The following is a 13732-nucleotide window of genomic DNA, read 5'->3' on the forward strand; positions in this document are numbered from 1 at the left end:
TAGAAGAATTGGGGATTTGACACATTCTAAAGGGATGACAGTAGATTATGAGCCCTGGCTTTAATATTCAATAATTAGTAGGTGGTGCTTGTTGCTTAAGTGTGGGTCACTGTAAATCCTGTTTCTGCTGCTGCTGCTAAGTCGCTCAGTCATGTCCGACTCTGTGCGACCCCATAGACAGCAGCCCACCAGGCTCCCCTGTCCCTGGGATTCTCCAGGCAAGAATACTGGAGTGGGTTGCCATTTCCTTCTCCAATGCATGAAAGTGAAAAGTGAAAGTGAAGTTGCTCAGTCATGTCCGACTCCTAGCGACCCCATGGACTGCAGCCCACCAGGCCCCTCTGTCCATGGGATTTTCCAGGCAAAAGTACTGGAGTGGGGTGCCATTGCCTTTCTACCTAATAGTAAATCTATACATATTTTCTGTGCTTGAACAAAATTAGAGATGGAATCTGCAGTGTTTAATCAAGGCTCACCATACACAGAACATTGTATCAGATACTTTATTGTGTGGGTGTGTGTAAGAGAGAGACTTTAAAAGGGTAGAAAAGAACAAGATGGTGAGGATCATTGTTTTTAGAGAATATATAAGGCAGCTACAAAATGCACTACAAACTAGGAAATGATATCGAATAGCTTGAATACATAAGATGATACTTAAAGTTTTAGACATGAAGAAGGGTACCTGGGTCATGGATGTATATCAGAGGAAAAGGTGGGACTGTGGGCTGAGCTCTGGGTGCACTCCAGTTGACAGGTAGAGGTGGGGTGATCACTGAGGAAAGAAGAAAAACCAGGAGGGCATGGTGGCCTGGGAGCTAGGGGGATGTATGTCAAATGCTGCTGAGCAATGACTAACATGAGAATTCTAACTAACAATAAGAATTGATCTTTGCATATGGACAGATGAAATTTTCTGGTGACTTTGATAAAAGTACTTTCGGTGTAGGGGTGAATACCTAAATGGAGTGGATTATAGAGATTAGGAGATAAGGAAGTAGCCACAGCATGTAGAGTACAGATAACCATATAATTATAATAGGGGAATTGGATGATAGCCCGAGAAGGATGTGGGAGCAGGAGAGGGCGTTCTTCGTTTTTTTTTTTTTTTTTTTCTCTATAATATTGTACTGTAACAGCATGTTTGTAAGAAGATGGGGATGATTCAGTGGAAAGGGAAAAATTGATGTAGTAGAGGGGATAATTGCCAAAGTAGAGTCTCTGAAGAGAGAATGCAATGTGATCTTTTCAGCATTAAATGTTATATTAGATCAGTTAAAATATTTAAAAATAAGAACTTAAACTTTTACTTTAAAAAACTTTTACTTTTACAGAGGAAGGACTTCCCTGGCAGTCCAGTGGTTAAGTCTCTGCACTTCCAATGCAGGGAGTGTGGGTTTGATCATTGGTCAGGGAACTAAGATCCCACATGTGAGAGGCCAAAAAAAGTTTTTAGAGACAGGGGAGCAAACTAAAGCTAAAATAAGCAGAAGAAAGGAAATTAGAAGAGAAGAGCATACAAGAATAGCGTAAGTCAGATAGAAAGCAGAAAAACAGTGGAGAAATCAATAAAATGAAAATCTTTGAGAAAATCAATACAGTTGGTAAAACTATGTCCAGATTGATAAGGAGAAAAGAGAAGGTACAAAATATGAATATCAGTAATAAGTGAAGATATCACCACAGCATCTACATTATTAAATAAAAAGGGAATATTATGAAGAACTTAAAGGCGATAAATTAAAATTGTAAATGAAGTAGACAAATTCCATTTTAATAAAGCTCACTCAAGGGACTTCCCTGGTGGTCCAGTGGTTGGGAATCCACCTTCCAGTACAGGGGGCTTGGGTTTGATCCCTGGTTGGGGAACTAAGATCCCATGTGCCTCAGGGTGTCTAAGCCTGCCTCCCTCAACTACTGAGCCTGCGTACTCTCAAGGCCATGCTCTGAAACTAGAGAAAGTCCTCGTGCCTCAAGGAAGAGCTTGTGCATCCAAAATTTAAAGAAAAAAAATTTTTTAATTAAAAACTTACTCAAGAAGGACTAGAAAATCTGGATATCCCTATATCTCTATAGCCTGTGTTTTTTCTTACCTCTTAATGTGCCTTGTAATTATTGATTGCAAGCTAGACATATGTATTGGGTAATGGTAACTGAAGTAAATAGGCCTTTAATATAAGTTTTGTGTCAGTCTGAGCAAGAGTTGGACAGTGTTTAATGTTTGCTGCAGTGCTGAGTACCAGAGGCTTTAGGTCCTTCCAGTGCCCTTGGTTTTGTCTCCCCTCTTGACTTTGGGCTCTCCCATGTGCTCCTTCTCAAAGTCCATGTCTTGCAGATCTTTGAACTGTAACCCACTGTTTTTGTATTGGAGCCCTGTTGGTTGATAGTAAGGTTGATGTGGAAGAGGAGATGTCCTACAATCTTAAGACTAAATCTTAAGATTTAGTTTTTTGGTGAGCCTACATCCCTTAACCTTCTCTAATGAAGGTGAGAAAAATACTGATTTTCACTTTTAGAATTTTATTACTCTAAGTGTGGGAGTGACAGCTTTCAAGCTCTTTATGTATTGGAGCTGACCAGAAATGCCCTATGTGTATTAAAGACTCTGAATTTCCAGTTTACATAAAGAAATTCCTAAAAGGCTTCACTGAAGAATTCTACCAGAAAAGTTATGTTATAAAGCTGTTGTTGTCAAAACATTATAGTATTGGCATAAAAAACAGACACATAAAACCATAGAACTTCTAGAAGAAAACAAAGGCAGTACTCTGGTATCAGTTTTAGTAATATTTTCTTTGACTATGTCTCAAGGAAAACAAGCAAAAATAAATGGGACTATATCAAACTGAAAAGCTTTTTGCACAGCAGAAGAAACTGTCATCAAAATGAAAAGGCCACTTACTGAATGGGAGAAGATATTTGCAAATAATATATCTGATAAAGGGTTAATAATACAAAATATATAAGGAACTCATAAAACTCAACATTAAAAAAAAAAAAGAAAACCTGCAAACAATCCAATTAAACAACCAGAGGATCTGAAAAGACATTTTTCCAGAGAAGACATTTAGTTGGCCAACAGGCTCGTGAAAAGGTGCTCCACATCACTAATCATCAGGGGGTGCAAATCAAAACTACACTGAGATATCACCTCACACCTGTCAGCTGGTATCATCAGAAAGGCTGCAAATAACAAGTGACGGCAAGGATGCAGTGAAAAGGCAAGCCTCTGGACTGCTGATGAGAATGTAAGTTGATTTAGTCACTATGGAAAACAGTATGGAGGTTCTTCAGAAAATTAAAAATAGGACTACTGTATGATCCAGCAGTTCCACCCGTTGGTATTTATCCAAAGAAAACAAAAACACTAATTAAAAAAAAATACATGCACCCTGTGTTCATTGCAGCATTTATAATAGCCAAGATACGGGAGCAGTCCAAGTGTGCCTATCGATAGGTGAATGGGTAAAGAAGACGTGCTATATGTATTTATATGAAGTGGAAGTCGCCCAGTCGTGTCCGACTCTTTGCACCCCATGGACTTATATAGTCCATGGAATTCTCCAGGCCAGAATACTGGAGTGGGTAGCCTTTCCCTTTTCCAGGGGACCCTCCCAACTGGGAATCGAACCCAGGTCTCCAGCATTGCAGGCGGATTCTTCATGAGCTGAGCCACAAGGGAAGCCCAATATATTTATATGTGTGTGTGTGTGTGTGTGTGTATAAAATATGGAATATTACTCAGCCATAAAAAGAATGAAATCTTGCCATTTTCAACAACATGAGGGTATTAAACTTTGTGAAATGTCAGCAAGGAAAGACAAATACTGTATGATTTCACTTATATGTGAAATTTTAAAAACAAAACAAACAGTTATCGATACAGAGAACAAAACAAGTGGTTACTAGAGGAAGGGGTGGGGAGAGAAAAGAAATAGGTGAGAGAGATTTAAGAGGGACAAGCTTCCAGTTGCAAAATAAATGAGTCATGGGTATGAAACGTACAGTGTGAGAAATACAGTCAATAACTGTAGTACCTTTGTATGCTGACACTTTGTAACTAGATTTATTGTGGTGATAATTTTGAATTATACCGAAATACCAAATCACTACATTATGTAACATAAGAACTAGCATAGTGTTATAGGTCAGTTATACTTGATAATAAACAAACAATAATAAACAAACAAACATACAAACAAATGGAAAAAGATCAAATATATGGTTATGAGGAGTGGAGAGTATGGGAAGGGGGAAATTGAATAAAGCAGTCATAAACTACTATGACTTTCAGTTATAAGTTAAATAACTACTAGGGATATGATGCACAACATGGTAAATAACATTGGTGATGGTGGTCCTTTAGTTGCTAAGTCATGTGTGACTCTTGTGATGTCATGGACTGTAGCCCTCCGGGTTCCTCTGTCTATGGAGTTTTCCAGGCAAGAGTTCTGGAGTGGATTGCCATTTCCTTCTCCAATAATTAACGTTCCTATACATTATATGTGAAGGTTAAGAGAGCAAATCCTAAGAGTTCTCATCACACACAATTTTTTTTTCAGTTTCTTTAATTTTGTATCTGTATGAGATAATAGATGTTCATTAAACATATTGTGATAATCATTTTCATGATGTATGTAAGTCATGTCGTTATGCCATATACCTTATGTTTATACAGTGCTATATGTCAATCTCAATAAAATAAAGAACTGTTGAGGATAAGGTTGGAACAGCTTGTTGTCAGCAAACAAACCAGTACAATCCTTTTGGGTGGTAATTTAGCAAAATTTATAAAATATTGATAAGATTTTGAGATGTGTTTTTAAATTGTTTAGTTGAGTTTATTGTCTTTAAAAAATTGTATTGGAAAAAATTGTATTGGAAAATAATTGCTTTACAATACTGTGCTGGTTTCTGCCACACACCAATAAGAATTAGCCACAGGTATACATATGTCCCCTCCTCCTTGCACCTCTCTCCCATCCCCATCCCACCCCTATAGGTTGTCACAGAGCACCGGGCCGAGCTCCCTGTGTCACACAGCAAAGTCCCACTGGTTGGCTGCTTTCCATACGCTGGTGTGTGTGTTTCCATGCGACTGTCTTCATTTGTCCTCCCCTCTCCTTCCCCGACCATGTTCACAGATCTGTTTTCTATGTCTGCATCTCCATTGCTGCCCTTCAAATAGTTTTATCAGTACCATCTTTCTAGAGTCCATGAGATGTGCATTTTTTGAGCCAGCAATTCCTTTTCTAGGAATTGATCCTCCAGAAATATATCCAGGAACATAAGCATCTTGTAATAGTCTTGTAACTGTAAAGAATTTGTAATGTCTGTCTGTCAATAGAGCTTTGCCTCCAATTGCAGAACACTTTTCAGCCATTTAAAAAGAATGAGGATATTTGGAATATGCTAGAAAACAAAAAGCAAGGTATAAACCATTTTTCCATTTAGTATTTTAATATGCCAGACATTGTGCTAGGTACCAAGAATACAATAGTTAAAGCAGGTGAGATCTGTTTATTAAATATTTGAAAATGAATGTTTAACACACAAATTAATTGTGGAAAGATAAAATTAAATTTTTAGTGGAAATTTCCTGCTGGTCCAGTGCTTAGAACTCCGTGCTCTCACTCCTGAGGACGTGAGTTCCATCCCTGGCTGGGGAACTAAGATCCCACAAACCACATGGAATGGAAAAAAAAAAAAGTTAGCTATGACTATTTCAAGAGTTAAGATTATGGGGGACTTTTTGGCTTTATACATAATTAGGGGATTTCCCTGGAGGTTCAGTGGTTAAGACTTTGCCTTCCAATGCAGGGGGCACAGGTGTGATCCCTGATCAAACTAAGATCCCCTGTGTTTTGGTGTGCAGCCAGTTTTTTTTTTTACTACATAATTAAATAGTTATATTTTAAAAGAATGAGTAGATATTATTTACAGAATCAGCCAAAATGTAATCTAAACACTTCTGTGATTTTTTTTGCTGTCCTTATTAGAAAGTATACATGGGGACTTTCCTGTCAGTCCAGTGGATTAAGACTCCACACTTGCAATGCAGGGATGTGGGTTTGATCTCCGGTCAGGGAATTAAGATCCCCATGCCTTATGGCATGGCCAAAAAGATTTTTTAAAAATCAAATAAATAAAATTGAAAAAAAATGTATTATCAAAAAAAGAAAGTATATGATATTTTATGTATCACAAAATATATGATACAAGGCCTTTCACACTCTGATCCCAACTACTGTCCTGCCTCCCACCATTCCCTATCCTCTCTTCCCAGGCATTCTCAAACACGTCCCTGACACCTCTGCTTACTATGTACCAGGGACTCTCAAACCTCCACATCTTTTTTCTTGTTTTTAGCTCCAACCAGAAAACATGGTGTTCTTCCTTCAAGGTCCTGCTCAAGTGTCCCTCTTTGTGAAGTGTTTCCTGATTAGACTCAGGAAAACAAGTGACTTTTTCCACTGTGATTTCTTAACATTCATGTATATATATATTTTAAATCCAGGAATAATGTACATACAGAAAAATGCACAGATCTCAGAAGTGTACAATCGGATGAGTCTTGAAACTGTGTCCGCCTGTCTAAGCACCACCCCAGTGAAACTGTGGAGTGTTTACTGTTCCCCAAGTGGTTCCCTCCCCCCCTTCCTAGAGGCAATGGCTTCCACAGAAGCAATGGCTGTTTCCAGCCTCTGTCACCATACATTAGTTTTACTTTTGAACTTCATATAAATGGAATAACACAGAGTGTACTCTTTTGTATCTGACTTCTTTCCTCAAGGTAATTTCCTGAGTTTCATGCTTTGAGGTATATCAGTAAGTTGTGACTTTTTGCTGAATGGTATTCCATCTTAGGGATATACAGTTTGTTTAGTCCTTTTATTGATAAGACATGTAGCATCTTTTCATACAACTCTTTATTATGGTTAATGGTTTCCGTCTGTCTCCTCAAATAAGATTGTGATGTCAATTATCATTGAATACAGGTACTGCTGTATCTTAACTATGGTTGAATCACCATCACTTACTCTGTGTTAAAGCAGACAGTGGTTCCTCATTAAATCTTTGCTATTGGATAAGGAAATGTGAGAAAGAGTCAGCTGGAAGTTACTTTGAATGAGAGAAGAGAGATAAAGGAAAATACTGTTTTCTTTTAACACTTTTGACAAACCTGTAGGTTTCTCCACACCAAGCAATTCTCTAGTTCTTGGTGGACACCAACTGTGTTCTACAATTTATTAACAACTCAGTTCTGACATTAACTGTCTGAAGATATTGCAGATGCCAAAGGCTGAGGGCTCAATCCCACAAGCCTGCCCCTACTGTAGACATCAGTTGCAAGTCCCAGGTTGTCTCCTGTATCTCTGTCTATAAATTGCAAGTTCCCATGACTTCTCAGCTCTGATATTTTACTAGAACAGCTCACAAAACTCAAGTAAACATTTACTTACATTTGCCAGTTTGTCATAAAGAATATTACGAGGGATACAGATGAACAGCCAGATAAAGAAGTCCGTAGGTCAAGGCATGGAGAAAAGAGGCAGAGCTTCCATGTACTCTGTGGGTGCACCCCTATCCTAGCACCGCCCTTGGCAGCACTCTGAACTTCATTGTTTAGAGTTTTTATGGAGGTCCCACTATGCAGGTAAGATTGATTAAATCATCCCCATTGGTGACTGAGCTCAGTTCCCAGCCACTCTCCCCTTCCTAGGGGTTAGGGTTGGGGTTGAAAGTTGCAGCCCTCCAGTCACATGGTTATTTCCTCCGGCAACCAGCCCCCATCCTCCAAGCTTCATCACCTAACTAAAAAAAAAAAAAATTATTATTTAATTTTGACTGCACTGGGTCTTCATTGCTGCACTTGGGCTTGCTCTAGTTGCAGCAAGCAGAGGCTACTCTCTAATTGTGGGGCTCAAGTTTCTCATTGCGGTGGCTTCTTTTGTCGCAAGCACAGTCTTTCGGTCCATGGACTTCAGTGTTCATGGTGCACAGACTCAGACTCAGTTGTAGCACATGGGTTTGGTTACCCCACAGCATGTAGACTGTTTCCAGGTCAGGGATTGGACATGACTCCTGCCCTAACAGGCAGATTCTTAACCTCTGGACCACAAGGCAAGTCCTTCATCACCTCTGCAGCATCAGCTGAGGTATGGCTTAAAGGGGCTTCTTATAAATAACATTTAGGATCTCTGTGCCAGGAACTGAAGACAAAGACCATGTACTTATTTCTTATTGTATCACATAAGATTAAGCCAGATTTTACCCAGTGGCTCAGAGGGAGTGATGAGCTCCTGACCACACTTGTTCTACATGAAAAGGATGTAGCATATTCAGGAAAACTTTTCAAATGGGTATGTGCCGCATGGTTGGGAAGCAGTGAGATTAAGATGCATGAGACCTGTCGTTGGATCTCTAGGTAGCTTGGGCCACTAGTTTCAGCAGATGAACTAGCTGGTTACGTTACCTGCCTCACCAGAAGAGCCTTTGCTTGTTTCAGGGAAGCTGGTCAACCCTGTCACCGTTGGCACAGTTGCTGTAGAGGTCTCAGTGTGCCCTTGAACTCGTAGGCCCTGTGTCTGTTGTCTTCATTGCAGGTAATTGTAAGTTAATATTTGAAATGAGTGAACTCAAGCAGAAGGAATGACTTTGACTTACAATGTGGAGAGGTCAAAGTGGCCATGCGAGTAGAGATCACGCTCTCTCCTGGGCTCCCGCCAGCAGGACGAGTCCCAGAGATGTGCTCCAGGCCTGGCCAGGCATCTCCTTCTTGATGCACCAGGGGTATAAGCTCTGAACGGAAATGCCAGGTTGGGGCAGGATGTTATTTGCTCTATGGGGGTTTTCTTCTTCTTCTTCTTTATGGCTTTATTGAGGTATAGTCTATGTAAGATAAATTGCACTAGTCCAAGTATGAAATTTGAGCAGTCTTGACATATGTAGAGAAACCATCACCACCATCAAGATAGCAGACATTTTCATCATCTCAACAAGTTTTCATATCCCTTGTAATCCCTTCATCTCCCACCTCGTCCCCAATCAGCCACTGATCTGAGGTTTCTGTCACTATAGTTTGCATTTTTTAGAATTTTATACAAATGAAGTTTATATATGTGTATGTTTCTGTGTTTATATGTGTGTGTGTATTTATTCCTTATCTCCAGTTCAGCTTTAGGAAAGGAGAAAGTTCAGTGAACGTGTCCTTGGGGAATTTGGTTCGCTGAGTTAGAGGTGAGGGGAACATCCCCGAAGTTAAGCTGACTCCTTTGTCTGCTACCAGTAGTGGTCAAACTTCATCAAACTTTTTCTGAGCAGATGCTGGAGTTTAACATTCCAAAGCAGATTGGAGGCAGGGGGTTGTGGTTGACTTTCCAGAAATTGTTGTCACAAAGGCCTTTAGTGTCTTTATCGTGTGGGGTTTTATGAGGTTGTGGCATGATTGTGATAAGCATGGTAAATTCTGTTACATGAAGGCGTTTCCGTGTCACTAGAGCTGTGGAGGGTGAACCTTGCACTGTCATTGAAGATCCTCCACCTCGGGAGTTTTGTGGGCATGACTCAGCCCAGAGCACCAGCCCTTATTTCGTTTTCCTTATAAGATCGGGGCAGGGCTTTCTCTTTCCCTGGGTTGTTGGATAAGGACGTGAAGATGCACTGACCCACTCAAAAGTGTACCGCCAGGAACCATTACTGAGTTCCTGGTTGACTGCAGTCTCGATGCTATGCTGCCCTGCAATAATTTTTTTATAGTGAATAATTCTGTACCACAAAGCACTCTGACCCTTATTTCTGTCCAGTCATTCTATAGTGAAAGGGCACGGGTAGGGTGTGGAGACTCTCCTCCATGGCGTTGTCCCGGCCTCACGCCTTCCCCTATACCTGCGACTGTTGGATCTGAGCCAGAGGACTGTGTCCAGTGTGGACGTGCGTGGTGATGCCATGGTGACCCCACTGCCCAGGTGGCACTTATGCTGCCTGGCAGGCAGCCCTGGAGGTATTGTTATTTCTTATAAGTGGGTCTCGAGCTTCTCCCCACACCTTGAAGGAAGGTGACTCCTTCTCACGTGAGGGATGGGGCACAGCTAACAAGTCAAGAGACATGGGTTTCAGGCATCCGCCCTCTTGGAAGAGAGGAGACACCTTGTCCCATGAGGGAATGTTAGGACTCCGAGGAAATGGGGAGAGAGGTCCTGCACCTGGCCAGGGTCCTTCAGCGAGGTCCCTGAAGTTAACCAGATGCCTTGTGCCCATGGCCCAACCTTCCTCAAAGGCAAGGACACCCTAGGCCATGTCACTGTTGAGCACCTGGACCCCAGGGTGTGGCTGAGGGGTGTGCCAGGGCAGGGAGGACTGGGGACCCCCAGAAGCGGAAGAGGTGCAAAAAGGAGGAGAGCCATGCCTAATGTCTGCTGGCCTGCTTGCCCCAGCCTGATTTCCTGCCTGTCCTCTTTTCTCCTGTCCTCCCAGTCCACTTCCCTGGATTTCCCCATCCTCTGTCTCCTGTCCCCCATCTTCACCTTCCAGGGCTTTCTTCCAGGTTTATTTTATGTGACAGTCATCTAGGTCTAACCCTTCCAAAGCGTCTGTCAGAGGCACCAGGGTTCCATATCTGCACAGTGGCTGAACCGGCCACTGGCCGGGTGTAGCTGCTGAGTGCTTGGAACACGGCCATTGAAACTGAGAAACTCCATTTATTTTAATAAATTTAAATTTAAGAGCTGATAATTGATTCAGTTATTTGGAAAATTTTATGCTGGAGCAACTTGAGTATGTGTATATGCTTTTTTTTTGAATTTTTTAATGTGGACCATTTTTAAGATCTTTGTTGAATTTTGTTTCCATATTGTTTCTGTTTCATGTTTTTGGTATTTTGGCCACGAGGCGTGTGGGATCTTAGTTCCTAGACCAGGGATTGAACCCACACTCCCTGCGTTGAAAGGCAAAGTCTCAACCAGTGAACCACCAGGGAAGTCCCTAAACACACTTTTTCAACTGTAAACTTTTATGAAATCTAAATATAGATCAGAAATTTTCAGTGGCAATTTAGCATTTGAATGGAGATGAGCTGTAAGTGTAAAATACCAAATTTCAAATACTTTAGGGAAAAATGAATGAAAATCACTCACATCAAAATACATGTTGAAATGATAGTGTTTTGAATCCACTGGTTTACATAAAATATATTATGAAAGTGTCACTGGTTTTTGTGGGAGGTTTGTTTTTTTTTGGCATGGCTACTAGAACTTTAAAATCTCACATATCACACTATGTTTTATTGTATTTCTGTTGGACCCTGGGCCCTGGATTGTCCATTTAGCTGAATTTAGATGAGGAGGTAATGGGCAGGCCAAAGGAGGACTGAATCTCCTCGCCATCCATGGCTCTCATCAACACACCTCTTTGAGCATCAGCCCAGATGCACCTTGCATTCAGGGAACGGAGAGAAAGGCAGTGGAGAGACGGGAGATAATTTCTGTTGCTCGTTTCTTGCTCCAGGAAGTGCTTCCTCCAACCTCCCCCATCCCTACCCCCATCCCAGTGGGATGGGAGCAAGTCTAAGGAATGGGTGTGCCTGGCTCCCCTCTGACCTCATCCCTGCAAATGGCTGTGACACCAGGAAGGATACCAAAGGGGAGGAACCAAAGAATCCTTGTATTCCAACTGAAGAGACCATCAGGGCCTGAAGAGGTTAGTAATGTTTCTGTTCCAAAGCTGGACTCACTGCTTTATCTCCTGCTGGAGCAGAGTTATCTTTGAACAGTTTACCTGTCTCGGTCCTAGGGCAACTGAAGTGAAAATCCAAAGTTTTTTTAATAACTCAACAGGGATGGTGCCCACTTGTAACCTTTATAGAACTGCTTCCTTTAGCAAACCAGAATGTGAAATCTGGATTTAGATAAAAGATTATATGGAGGGGGACAGCAAAAAGAGTCCAAAATAAGGTAACAGTCAGGCAACCAAGAGATGCTACCAACCTGCTCCCTGTATTCAGGTCACTTTGGTTAGAAATGACTCCTTCTCTCTTTTTTATTTTTTCAGAACTTTTAAAAATGCATCTGTTTGGCTGTGCTGGGTCTTAGTTGTGGCACGCAGGATCTTCCATCTTCATTGCGGCACGTGGGATCTTTAGTGGTGGCATGTGAACTCTTAATTGCAGCATGTGGGATCTAGATCCCTGACTAGGCATCGAACCCAGGCCCCCTGCATCAGGAGTGTGGAATCTTAGCCACTGGACCAGCAGGGAAGTCCCATGGCTCCTTCTTTTATATTCATCTGTTCAAATATGACTTATTTTTCAAGGCTTGGCTCAGATACCGCCTTCTCCCTGAGCCAGTCAGTCCCTGATTACTCTAGACATACAAGATCCTCTAAGTGTGACTGTGTGACCAGGGCTGCACACATCGGAGGCTTGCATCCTTGGTAAAATGCTTTAGGGCATCCGTGTGTTTTCCTTTGGAGCTGGGTTCTATGACCTGGCTGCAAATGACATCATTATTCATTCTGACTTGTTCCCTATCACCATAGACAGGGAACCCCAAAGTACTATTGTTTTGCCAATAGTAATACTTTTAGCTTCACTTCCAAAAACTAGTCTGATCTGAAAAAAACATTTTATTTACAATTTCTCATATTTGTATGTCTTCATTACAGTCATTCTTACAATAAATACAGAAGTCCTAAACAGACCATCATCACAGCCAGTGGTCCACAGGGACAGAAGGTGGTGCCCATCCCTGGGGTTTTCCAAGGGCCAGTAGGAGGCCTTCAGGGAGCTGAGTGAAGGGGAGGAGACTTTAAGGTGGAACCAATAATGGGATCAATAGTCAATGCAGCAGAACCCTAGGATGTCTGTTAAGGAAACAGGCACAGGTTTTTACTGTTATCATCATCATTTGACACTAACGAAACAGAGCAAAGGAGCTGAAGATCTCCCACTGCAGAGAGGCAGAGAAGCCAGAGCCTTGCCTGCGTCTCTGCCCCAGCCGGGGCCTGGCTTTTTCACCTCCACCCGTGCTGGGCACAGCGCCAGGCCCTCCCAGGGTGAGTGGGAGGCAGAGTATCATCAGCACCGCCACACCACTCTCCTGTAGAGGCAGGTGGCGTCAGGGAGGGAGTGAGAACCTGAGGAAAGGTTTCCCCGTTGCAGGGCTGGGTCCTCCGGAGTCCCATGCGGATTAGCAAGGAGGGCGGTGGTGTTGATTCTTGGCGCCCTCTCCCTGGCTTTGTTTTATCTGAGCCAAGAGGTCCCAGAACCTGGGCTGTGCCAAGCAGGGAGAAGCAGGAGACGTGGCTGTTTTCACCACCCCCGTAACTTTCCATTTTTATCAACAGCCACTGTGCTAGGTACAATGACTTCTCTGTTCTCTCACAGAATGTGTCAAAAAAAAAGCTGTAGAAAGCTCTTTGAAATACAGCCCCACAGCTCTGGAGTGGTTTATGTCGGCTTCTGATTGGCGGTTATGGGCTGAGGCCAAGAAAGCATCATCTAATTCCCATTGCTCAGTCCTGAGGGTTGTCCCTGCTGTCATTTGATCAGCATCAGGCCGGCATGCTAATGGCAAGGCAGGATGCCGTGCCAGCCTCCAGGGTAGTCAGGCGTCTCATGTAGACAAGAACTGTCTGAGTCTCCGAGTCCCCTGTAACTCTGCCTAGCATCACTACAAGTTACGACAGCAGACAAGAGAGATTTCTCAGAGTCAGAGGGAGGAGGGGGAAAAAGACA

At 42.2% G+C, this 13732-nt stretch overlaps 1 protein-coding gene across 1 annotated transcript in view; it reads left to right on the forward strand.

Annotated features, from left to right (window-relative positions):
- APH1B (aph-1B gamma-secretase subunit) overlaps window positions 1-12638 on the forward strand; it is a 57194-nt gene extending 44556 nt beyond the window's left edge. Inside the window, exons 7-8 of the transcript XR_015134721.1 lie at window positions 11506-11697; window positions 12049-12638. The gene's annotated coding sequence lies outside the window, so the exon portion shown is untranslated. The remainder of the gene's footprint in view (window positions 1-11505; window positions 11698-12048) is intronic.
- Window positions 12639-13732: the final 1094 nt, after the last annotated feature.

Source organism: Bos grunniens, chromosome 10 (genome assembly GCF_055505025.1).
Source record: "Bos grunniens cultivar Pamir isolate PY7600 chromosome 10, Bosgru_T2T1.0, whole genome shotgun sequence".
NCBI classification, from domain to species: Eukaryota; Metazoa; Chordata; class Mammalia; order Artiodactyla; family Bovidae; genus Bos; species Bos grunniens.